At 46.4% G+C, this 11,080-nt stretch overlaps 1 protein-coding gene and 1 long non-coding RNA gene across 10 annotated transcripts in view; one reads left to right on the forward strand and one right to left on the reverse strand.

The window, feature by feature from the left end:
• PSD3 (pleckstrin and Sec7 domain containing 3) overlaps nucleotides 1-11,080 on the forward strand; it is a 588,112-nt gene that overhangs the window by 39,900 nt on the left and 537,132 nt on the right. For 2 of the 9 annotated variants that reach the window (XM_051819333.2, XM_070047343.1), the window contains exon 1: nucleotides 9,997-10,134. The exons of 6 other annotated variants lie outside the window; for them this stretch is intronic. The gene's annotated coding sequence lies outside the window, so the exon portion shown is untranslated. Of the gene's footprint in view, nucleotides 1-9,996; nucleotides 10,135-11,080 lie in introns of those variants that run through there. One more of the 9 variants, XM_070047342.1, reaches the window with a different exon arrangement.
• The window catches only part of LOC103350655 (uncharacterized), a 31,105-nt gene that overhangs the window by 13,054 nt on the left and 6,971 nt on the right, over nucleotides 1-11,080 (reverse strand). The window contains exons 2-3 of the long non-coding RNA XR_007909078.2: nucleotides 9,350-10,437; nucleotides 7,110-7,451 (exon numbers count right to left, since the gene is read on the reverse strand). This is a non-coding gene — a long non-coding RNA (uncharacterized lncRNA). The remainder of the gene's footprint in view (nucleotides 1-7,109; nucleotides 7,452-9,349; nucleotides 10,438-11,080) is intronic.

The following is an 11,080-nucleotide window of genomic DNA, read 5'->3' on the forward strand; positions in this document are numbered from 1 at the left end:
ATTCTGCTTCAGAATAGGTTTTGTTAAATCCCACTTGTATAAAATAATGTCAGACCCAATTAACTCGAAGGTATCATTAAAACAAAGTTTAGCAGGGATAAGTGTTTGTTCTAGCAATTAAGATGCCCACATCCCATGTTGGTGTATCTGAGTCCTGGCTCTGGCTCCTGACTTCAGCTTCCTGCTAATGCAGAGCTTGGGAGGCAGTGATGAGGGGTCAGATGACTGGGTTCCTGTCACCCACATGGGAGACTTGGATTGAGCTCCTGGTTCCCGGCTTTGGCCTTGGCCTTGGCCTTTCCCCTGCCCTGGCTGTTGGGAGCATTTGGGGGTGAATCAGAGGAGGGGAGATATCTCTGTTCCTCTCTCTCTCTCTCTCTCTCTCTCCTTCTCTCTTTGATAAGTAACACTTAAAATAAATTCTTTAACAATAAAAATAAAGTTTACCAAAAATCTGTATGCCCTGGCCCACATTTGGCAGACCCCAAGTGAAGATTCCTCCCTGTGGTTTCAGCACACAGTGAAGTGAAGGAGCTGGAGGGGGAAAGTGGAGACGGCAAGGGCAGAGAAGCTGGGTGATGGCACAGCTCTGGGAGTATCATTTTCTCCCTCGCTTCCTTCCTTTTCTTATTTCAAGAAATATTACTCAGTGTCTGATGTACATTACAAATCACGCTAGACAACCAGGAAATGAGCAGACGCAAGGTGGATGTCGTCCTGGTATTAATTAGAGCATAGCTCTGAATGCTGCAAATCTCCGTGGCTCAACACACTAAAGTTTACAATCTGCACCATCCCGAATGCGTGCTTCCGAGCAGGGGAGGACGCTTCCTGTGACCGGAAGCCAGGCTCCCCGGCCCACCAGTTCCACCAGGAGCTTCCCAAACACTTGACTGCAGCCAGCCAGCAGAAAGGGGAGCTCCTGGGGAGCCCCAGCAGGGAGAGTTTTGTACACCTGGCCTAGCAGTGCTGTGCGTCACCTTACCCTCAATGGCAGGGGCTGCTTAGAGGAAAGACTTGGAGACCAGAGAGGAGCAAGCCAAAGGAATCGTCTTTTGGTTTAGGGTACCAAACATTAAAATTTCTTTCTTTCATTTGTTCAATAAGTAAGTATTGAGTGCTTTCTCTTCCAGGCAATGTTCTAGACACAGAGAATACTGCAGGGAACAAAACAGACAAATTTTCCCTACAATGGTGAGTCTTAAAATACCATTAGTAATTCAGTACTAAACAAAAAATTTACTTCCAAGTTTGTGCCTTGAAGAAAATGCTATGTTTGGGGCCAGCATTGTGGCATAGCCCATAAAGCCGCTGCCTGCCTGAAATGCCAACATCCCATCTGGGCTCCCGTTCAAGTACTGGCTGCTCTACTTCTGATCCAACTCCCTGATGGTGGCCTGGGAAAGCAGCAGAGGATGGCCGAGGTGCTCGGGCTCCTCCTGCACCCATGTGGAAGACTCAGAAGGTCCTGGCTCCTGGCTTTGGCCTGGCCCAGCCCCAGTCATTGCAACCATTTGGGGAGTGAACCAATTGATGGAAGATCTCTCTCTCTCTCTCTCTCTCTCTGTAACTCTACCTTTCAAATTCAAACAAATCTTAGAAGGAGAAGAAGAAGGAGGAAGAGGAGGAGGAGGAGAAGAAAGAGAGAGGGAGGGAGAGAAAGAGAGAAAGAAAGAGAGAAAGAAAGAGAGAGAGAGAGAAAAGAAAGAAAGAAAGAAAGAAAGAAAGAAAGAAAGAAAGAAAGAAAGAAAGAAAGAAAGAAAGAAAATCATAGAATGACCAGGACTACAATTAAAGAACCTGAAAAACAATACTGTACATTTTTTGTAGATACAAGTATTTGAAAATTTACAGAAATTACATAATATGAAAAACCTTTGCATGGATTTCAAAATGCTTTGCACCAAAATAGATTTATCCCCCTCCGTTTTGTCAAGAGAAAGCCACACACACACACACACACACACACGCGGAGGAGGGACGGAGAAGGCTCCCATCCATTGTACCCAAGTGTCCACAAAATTCTAAGTCAGTCCTGGACTGGAGTCAGGAAGTGGGGACTCAATCCAGGTCTCTCAGGTGTGTGGCAGGGACCCAACCACTTGAGCCATCATCTACCTGCTGCCTCCTAGGGTCTGTGTTAGCAGAAAGCTGGCATCAGGAGCCAGAGGAGGGATTCAAACCCAGGCATTCCAGTGTGCAACACAGGCATCACAACTAACATCTTAACCCCAAGACCAAATGCATGCCCCAAATTTATCTTTTAATCCCGCTTTTCCATGAATTTTGTTTAATCTTCATCCATGGGTTCACTGCCTAAATGCCCACAGCAGCTGGGGCTGGACCAGGCAAAAGCCAGAAGCCAGGAACTTTAGCCAGGTCTCCACAGGAGAAGCAGGGACCCAAGTGCTTGAGTCATTCTCTGCTGCCTCCCAGGCACATGAGCCCGAAGCTGGTTCAGAAGTGGAGTTAGGACTCAATCCCAGGGACTCTACTACCACATCTAGATCAGAAGTGGAGCAGCCAGGATCTGAACCGGTGTCCATGTGGGATGCTGGCGTCGCGGGCAGTGGCTTTACCCACTACACCACGCCAGCCCCTGCAAAGCATTTTTAACTGTGCATGTTTGGCAAATTGTAGATCTCCAGCCTAAAGGCTATTTCAAAAAGTTTATGGAAAATTAGCATTAGGAGAAAAACATGCATAGATTTCAAAATTCTTTAAAAAAAAAAGAGAGAAAAAAAGATCTTTCATCTGCTGGTTCACTACTCAAATGGCCACAACAACTGGAGCTGGGCCAGGCAGAAGCCAGGAGCCAGAAATTCCATCTGGGACTCCCACATGTTTGGCAGGGACCCAAGCACTTGGAGCATCTCCTGCTTTTCCAGGTGCATTGTCAGGGAGCTGGACTGGAAGTGAAACACCTTGGACTTAAACCAGTGGGATGTCAGCATTTTAAGTGGCAGCTTAATCTGCTGTGCCACAGCACCAGCCCCTCAAAATCTTTTTTTAAAAATAAGCTTATATGTGGCCGGCGCCGCGGTTTACTAGGCTAATCCTCTGCCTTGTGGCGCCGGCACACTGGGTTCTAGTCCTGGTTGGGGCGCCGGATTCTGTCCCGGTTGCCCCTCTTCCAGGCCAGCTCTCTGCTGTGGCCAGGGAGTGCAGTGGAGGATGGCCCAAGTGCTTGGGCCCTGTACTCCATGGGAAACCAGGAGAAGCACCTGGCTCCTGCCATCGGATCAGCACGGTGCGCCGGCCGCAGCACGCCAGCCGCGGCCATTGGAGGGTGAACCAACGGCAAAGGAAGACCTTTCTCTCTGTCCCTCTCTCTCACTGTCCACTCTGCCTGTCAAAAAAAAAAATAAGCTTATGTTTTAATTCCATACTCCATGGACTTTTTTAATTGTCCTTAATATAACTGTGCTTACTGGTAGAGTTAAACTCCTTCCAGCCAAAGTCAGTGCAAACAGAAAAGCCCAGTGACCTGAGACCAACATGGGGACAAATTTACCAGCCCAGGCCCAGGCCAGCTCCAGGCATTAGATCTAGAGTAGCACAGGCCGAGGTGACCTTTGGCCCAAGGTGCTTCTCAGTATCATGACATCATCATAGATTATTTTTCCCATTTCCTTATACGTCTCTGTATTTCTTCACTTCATTTCCTCACTTTACAAAAAATTTGGCTTTCCCCAAAGCGTTCCCTCCCAGTATCCTCTCCCATGGGCTCTTGTGCTTCCCCGCCCCTTCTTTTGAGAGCAGTGGGGATGGGAACAGGAGGCAGGGAAAATCCTACCTTCTCTGCTCCAATACCAGAAGCAATATGCACCCCCACACGTTCTCTCCCCCTGCCTGCAACTTGTTAATCATCTCCCGGCATCCACACTCACCTTCTTAAAATGACTCTAACACTGGGCTTGTTCTTTTGTTCTACTTGAATTCTATGAACGAGCCCGTGTCAAGAATCTGCCCAACTATCTTGCCACCCCAGGACTGGAACCCTCCTAACTGATCCACCTTCTTAGGGACTGCCCTAAATTCACCTGTGTGGCTGGAGCCCTAGCTCCAGGCTGATCATCTCTTGGCTGTCTTCCCTTGTACTGAAGACTGGTGGTGGTAAGAATGGAATTCTCATAAGGAGGCCTTCCACAGGTAAGGGGTCAGCGTAGTGGGACTCCCTCTCCCTCTAACGCCCACATCTATACCCAAGCACCTGCGCCCCCAAGCTGGTCTGATTTCCATGTCCTGAGTTACCTAATGGACCCACACAACAGCTTTGTGGGCTCAAGTCCTAACCTTTAGCCACCAGCAAGATTTCCAGCAACTGGCCTCCTCTGGCTCTATGTTGGACAATCTGCCCCTCCTGGTGCCACTGGACTCTTTCCCAACTTGGACTCTTCAATTAGCAGTATTAACACAGAATCTCTACCCATCCCTCTGGGTTTAGATAGCCAAGCACAATGGAGAAATTCTAAGACACATGTTTATACCAAAAATTCTTACCTCTTCACACTGCTTTTTTAACTTCCTGTATTTTCTTAAGTAAACTTTCTGGCTCACTCAACACAGTGTCTTATCCAGATCATCTCTGCTTTCTACCAGCCTGCATCTTTTGTTCCAGCCAAACTTTCTCCTACCTGATCATTTTTGCCATGGAAAGAGCAAATCTGGGCAAACTGTAGTTGCCTGGCCAAAGGTCCTTCTGTCTATTCCCCATCATCTTGGTTGATTTTTTAAAGATTTATTCATTTGAAAGGCAGAGCAGGAGAAAGAGAGAGAGAGAGATATCAATCTTCCATCTGCTGGTTCACTCCCAAAATGGCCACAACACCAGAGCTGGGCCAGGCCAAAGCCAGGAGCTGGTAACTCCATCCTGGTCTTCCATGTAGCTGGCAGGGGCCCAGCTTCTTGGCCCATCATCCACTGCCTTCCCAGGTGCATTAGCAGGAAGCTGGATTGAAAGTGTTGTAGCCAGGATACAGAATGCTGGCTCCAGGGTAGTCTTTGAGCATCTGTTCTCTCCTCCTTTGCAATAGTATCGCAGGAGGAGATACTCCTGTCCCTTTCTGGAGTTGATCCATCTAAAAGTGTACACTAACCATCTTTGTGCTGCAGCATCTAATTCCTGTAGCCTATCACTTTCTGCTTAGCACGCTGTGCTTTTCCCCCTTCAACAAATGTGTGAGTTTCTTCATAGATTGTGTGGTTTCTTGTGTAGTTTATGTGCTGGGCATGGGGAATACAATGATGAGTGGAATACGGTCCCGCCTGCAGTCGGGCAGAGGTGGAAGGAGACACACTATTCATCTGACTGTATCGTAAGTCAGCCTGACACAATGACAAGCAGTTCTGCAGGCCTTCACAGGAAGGAACAATTATTCTGATTGGGGGTTTTATTTCCAATACTGCCCCTGGGCCAATGTCTGCATTGCGGCAACAGAAGAAATAAAGAAAAATGCATGCAAACACATTCATTCTTTCATCTGTTCATCCATTCGGAAAATCTTTGAGTGCCTTTATACGTGGTGCTGGAGGCGCCCTAGTGGGCAACAGCAGACAAGGTCTTGACAGATACCCTAAGATGACAGGGTCTAATCACACAAATAAGTATGGCCTGTGGGGAGGGCCGGAAAGGACAATGACGTGTTGGATGAGAGAGCACAGCTGAGGATGAGGGCTCCCAGAAGGCAGAGGAGTCCTCCCTGGCCCTGGAGCTGTGAAACCAGAAACTGAAGGATGGCTGCTAGTGACTGAGGCAAAGATGGGAAAGGAAGGCGTCCCCAGCAGAGAGCGTGCAGGAGTCTTGAGGGGCGCGAACTTGATGAGGGCATGGACCTGGCTGGAGGCCAGCAGGGGAGCAGGGCTGTGGGGGAGGGGATGGAGCGTATCAAGGACAAAGTTAAGACGCTGTCTGTTCAGTCTAAAAGCCCATGAGGGTCTTCAGGCAGAAGGGGGTCATGAGCAGATGTGTGCATACATGAGCACTGTGTGAAAGAGCTCAACTCGGGAAACTGAGAAAGTGCTGGACTTGGGGTTGGGGTCATGGTTCTAACTGCAGGGCCTCCTGAAATCGGGCCAGCTGGTTTTTCTTCCACCAGGGAAACAGAGGCTGTAGAGAAGAAGGCTGGGACTGGCTTGCAGCCCCAGGGGAAGTCTTCAGCCTCTTTGTCTGAGTCCACAACTCTTTTTTTTTTTTCTAAACCGTGCAGCCATTATTTTTCTGACAGGTGGGGATGTAGCTGATGGATTCTGGACTCCACTGCATTTGTGTTTTCTGCTTAGGGATGGTTCAGGCACACTTCAAAATCCCAAGAGTGCAGAGTCATTTAAATAGGAACACTTTCTTTTCTCTAATTTGCATATTTCAGTACACAGAGACTAACTAGGCAGGGCTGACATGGCCTCCTTGACCTACATTATACGTAATGAGCTCTTGATGTGAGAATCAATGCAGCTTCCCTCAGGAGCTGATTGGCTTGTTTGAACAAAAGTGCTGTTTTCAAAGCCCTGGCTTCCTCAGAACTTTCAGTGTTCTGTTGGGGACTGGCTGGAACTGGGAATTTTAATTGCTCAGTTCTTTCCTTTGTCATGATTATTTTTTTTTATTAGGGGGTTAGTCAATTAACAGTTAACCTAACAAGTGGCAGGGATGGGATTCCAAAGCAGACATTCCTGCTTCATGCTGTAGAAAAAAACAAATTGAAATCCATGCACAGCATGTATAGTTTTTTTTTTCATAATATGCATTTTTCCAGGACCTTTTTTTGCAGAACTTTTTAATGCATGGATTTCAAAAATTTTGCGCCAACACAAATTTACCTTTTAATTCTATTTTGCCACAAACCTTTTGAAGTCCCCTTATAGCCCTTTGGCAGCAGATTACTTGGAGTACATAAAGTATTAATTAAGCAGTTGAGCGCCTTTCCCTATTATTTGACCCACATATCTTTGCAAGTTTTTTTTTTTTTTTTTTTTTTTTTAACCAAGTGCAAGGCTATAAACCATTTCTTCAGGAATCTGACTTTCAAAGGCATGGGTTTAAATGGGGAGACAAAGTACATCCTGCCCTCATAAAAGGATCCCATAAAAATGTCTCCAGCTGCTTTTACCTTCCAGGTGACAAGGTCTGCCAGGCTTTTGTGGCCCAAGGAGAGAGTGGGGCTGTGTCTTTTTGGAGGAAGTTGGCTCGGTTGTCCCCACAGGCTCACTGACACTGGGGTTGATTTCAGTCCCTGAGTCAGCCAACGGGCTCAGCCTCACCTTGGCTGCCACGTCTGGCAGCAGTTTTAAGAGAATGAATTAGAGTGGTCGGCTCTGGCTGTCTGAAGTCTCTGGACATGCACGTCCTGCTTGTTTCTAGGATTGGACAAGCCTGGAGCGGCTGACAGGTCAGACCCGGGAGCTGCTGCATACGCCAGGAGAGAAAGTGGATCTGCGTGTCACTTCATTTTCTGAAAAAAAAAAAAAAAAAAAATCCAGCCATGATTTTCTCAGCTTAAGCTTCTGGCTAGGAAGCCCACCTGGCCGTGGCATCAGGTCAGGGCAGTGTGACCTGCAGGCAGCTGCCCGCCCGGAGCACAGGTGCCTGTGAGTCTTTGTTCTCATGATTCCCATTCTTAGGGAAGGGAGGGCCGAATCTGCTTTGTTAATTCATGTCAGTCAATGCATCCCTTCTGGGTGCCCACCTTTGCCAGCTATTATGCAAGGAGTGGGAGAACAGCCACAAATAGGCCCCACGGTCAACAGTGTAGCGAAGGAAGCAAAGGTTGAATTCCCTGCACCCATGCACACTCTGTAGCTCCTTCTTCTTGGTCCTCTCCTCCATTCATTTGTCTCTGCACACACCTAACTCCCAGGGTTTGCATCCCAGGAGGAAAGCTGCAGGAAGAGAGGGATGCTTATCCCAGGGAGTGAACCCCTAGTGGTGGGGTTTTATCATCCCACTAGGAGATATGTTATACAAATGTGCTTTTGTGGCCCCATCCAGTTTGGGGATCTTGAATCTCTTGCTTGGGGTGAAATCTGCACCGTGCACCAGTAGTGCCATAGCTTGAAGGCCACATGGCGGCCTCAGACAGGCTGCCCTAAAGAGTAGAGAAATGCAGTTAGAAAGGGACTTCCAGGCTTACAAATCAGTAGCACATTTTGTAATTAGCAAATGAGCAGCTGAGTGGCACTGCATTCCTCTGCCTAAGCTCTTAAGTACCTTGTCTACTCAAGCACCTCGCTTAGCTCCTGCTTCCTACAAAGAGATTTATGTCCCCACATGCACAGGAGTAAGAGGCCTGCTGGCAGTGAGCCCCAAGGAGGCAGTGGGGCTTGCAGAGGATATGCTGACAAATGTAATTGCTGGCAGCTGCTGGTCCCAAGGCTGCCAGCTACAAGATTTAACCCCCAACTCCCCAGGAATTAGATGGGTAAAGACCACTCTTGTAGGGCCAGATGCTATGGCATAGTGGGTAGAGCTGCCATTTACAGTGCTGGCATCCCATATGGTCACAGGTTCAAGTCCCAGCTGCTCCACTTACGATCCAACTCTGTGCTATGGCCTTGGAAAGCAGTGGAAGATGGCCCAAGTCCTTGAGCCCCTGCACCCTCATGGGAGACCTGGAAGAAGCTCCTGGCTCCTGCCTTAGGATCAGCGCATCTGGGGAGTGAACCAGCGAGTCGGTCTCTCTCTCTCTCTCTCTCTCCCTCAGCCTCTCTGTAATTCTGCCTTTTAAATAATTTTTTAAAAAAATAATAAATAAATGAATGAGAGACTACTCTTGTTCCAAGACAAGTGTTCACTTGGACCCACATAGAGAACATACCTACCTTAATGTTTTCATCACAGGACTAACCCAACATTTCATTTGCCATGATTTGAGTGATGGTAAGCTTTGGTATTAAATATCATTAAGTGGTGTTGATGGTATTTCTTTGAAACTTCCTTTGTCAGCTATAACAAAACCTCATCAGCTCTTGCTAAACGGATTAGCTAGTCAAATAACCTAGTGTCAAGTCTGGAAAGAAAGGTTTTAGTTTGCCTTGTAAACTCAAGGCAAGGTTATACTTGGGCATCTCAAGAGCAGGACATGGTGGAGGGCACAAGGCAAGACTGAGTAAGAAGGCGTAAGCATGGCCCATTTGTTGAGCCTGACCTCACCCAGATGCATGGTGCTGGGAACTTAACTCATTTGTTGGTTGAATGAGTGATGGCCCAAGAAAGGAAATTCATCAATGCTAAAAATCATGAATAAATAAAGATCCCATCAAGTTTAAGAGTGTTGTATCTAGTCACTTTATCCTTGTTCTATAAAATGTTCTCTTATCTCCCCTTGGGTAATCTCAGTAAGAGTTTGCTTACCCAGACTGAACTTGAAATTAGCCTCTATTGTTCTTGGTGACCATCTAGTAGGATCAGATCATAAGTGCTGTGGTTTGGATGTGGTTTGTCCTCCAAAGGTTCGTGTGTTGGAGTCTCGGTCTTCATGTAGCAGTGTTGAGGTGTTGGAACTTTCAAGAGGTGGAGCCCAGTGCAACGTAACAAGGTCATGGGGTGCACTGTCCTTGGGAAGAATAATGTAGTTCTCTTGGGACATCAGTTAGTTCCCTCAAGAGTAAGTTGTTATAAAAAGAGCAAGCCTGACCCATGAGTTTGTCTGACTTCCTGTTTCATATGTGATTTCCTCTACATGTGCCCTGCTAGTGTGATGCCATTGTCATTGTGATGTCATTCATCATTGTGAGATCATCACCATTATGATGTTATCACCATAGTAATGCCATCTGCCATGAGGCCCTGGCCAGAACAAAGCAGAAGCCAACCCTATACTCTTAGACCTCCAGAAAAGGGAGCAACAAAAACTTGTTTTCTTGACAAATTACCCAGACTCAAGTATTTCTTTACAGCAATGGAAAATGGACTAACACAATAAAGGATAACAAGTATGGCTACGAAGAAGATTTAAAGGCAACTGCTTGACTCTAGTAATGATTAGACTGGTGCAAGCACTGAATTCAGCTGGGAATCAAAGCACCCACCTGACAGGCTACAGTGAAGATTAATGAAATAATGTGTGTAAAACATCTACTGTGCATCCATCTCCTCCTGCATTGAAGGCCTTGGTGAACAGATACGAAGACCATGGAGTGAGTTGTTAAAGAATAATAAATATAATGAAAAGGGTTATAAGATAATTTTCATTCATTTAATATCTGCCAATTATTAGGCACTATACAAGGTGTTCTTTGGAGATAGTGGATATAATCTTATTTTATCTATTCAACATCTGTGTGGAGATTAACATCTTTACAGATTAGTAGATTGTTTAAGGATAGAGTGACTTGTTCAGACTAATTAAGGAAGAGCCTGGACTGGAATCCTGATGTTCCAAAGCCCAGGCTCTTGGCTGTACCAGACTGGCTCAGGGAATAGAAATGACATGACCATCCCTGTTAGGAATTTGGAAAACATTATGTTGAGTGAAATAAGCCAATCCCAAAGGGACAAATACCACTTGTTCTCCTTGATAGGTGACAACTAACTGAGCACCAAAAAGGAAACCTGTTAAAGTGAAATGAACACTATGAGAAACTTAACTGAAAAGTGATTGCTGTTAAATATAAGAGTGGGAATAAGAGAGGGAAGAGATGTGCAATTCGGGACATGCTCAAGCTGACTTACCTCAAACAGTAGAGTTAGAAACATACCAGGGGATTCGAATTCAATCCCATCGAGGTGGCATGTACCAATGCCATCTCACTAGTCCCAGTGATCAATTTCTGTTCACAATTGATCATAATGATAGGACTAAGAACCAAAGGGATCACATAAACAAGAATAGTGTCTGCAAATACTAGCTGATAGAATCAAAAAGGGAGAGAATGATCCAACATGGGAAGTGAGATACACAGCAGACCCATAGAATGGCAAATGTCCTAATAGCACTCTGGCCTCATAATCAGCCCTTAAGGCATGCGGATCCGGCTGAAATGCCCATGAGAGTATTTCAGGCATGGAAAGCCAAGACACTCTGGGGGAAAAAAAAAACCTAAATGAAAGATCTCCACGAGTGAGATCCCAGTGGAAAGAATG

This window comes from Oryctolagus cuniculus, chromosome 8, assembly GCF_964237555.1.
Source record: "Oryctolagus cuniculus chromosome 8, mOryCun1.1, whole genome shotgun sequence".
In the NCBI taxonomy this organism is placed as follows: domain Eukaryota; kingdom Metazoa; phylum Chordata; class Mammalia; order Lagomorpha; family Leporidae; genus Oryctolagus; species Oryctolagus cuniculus.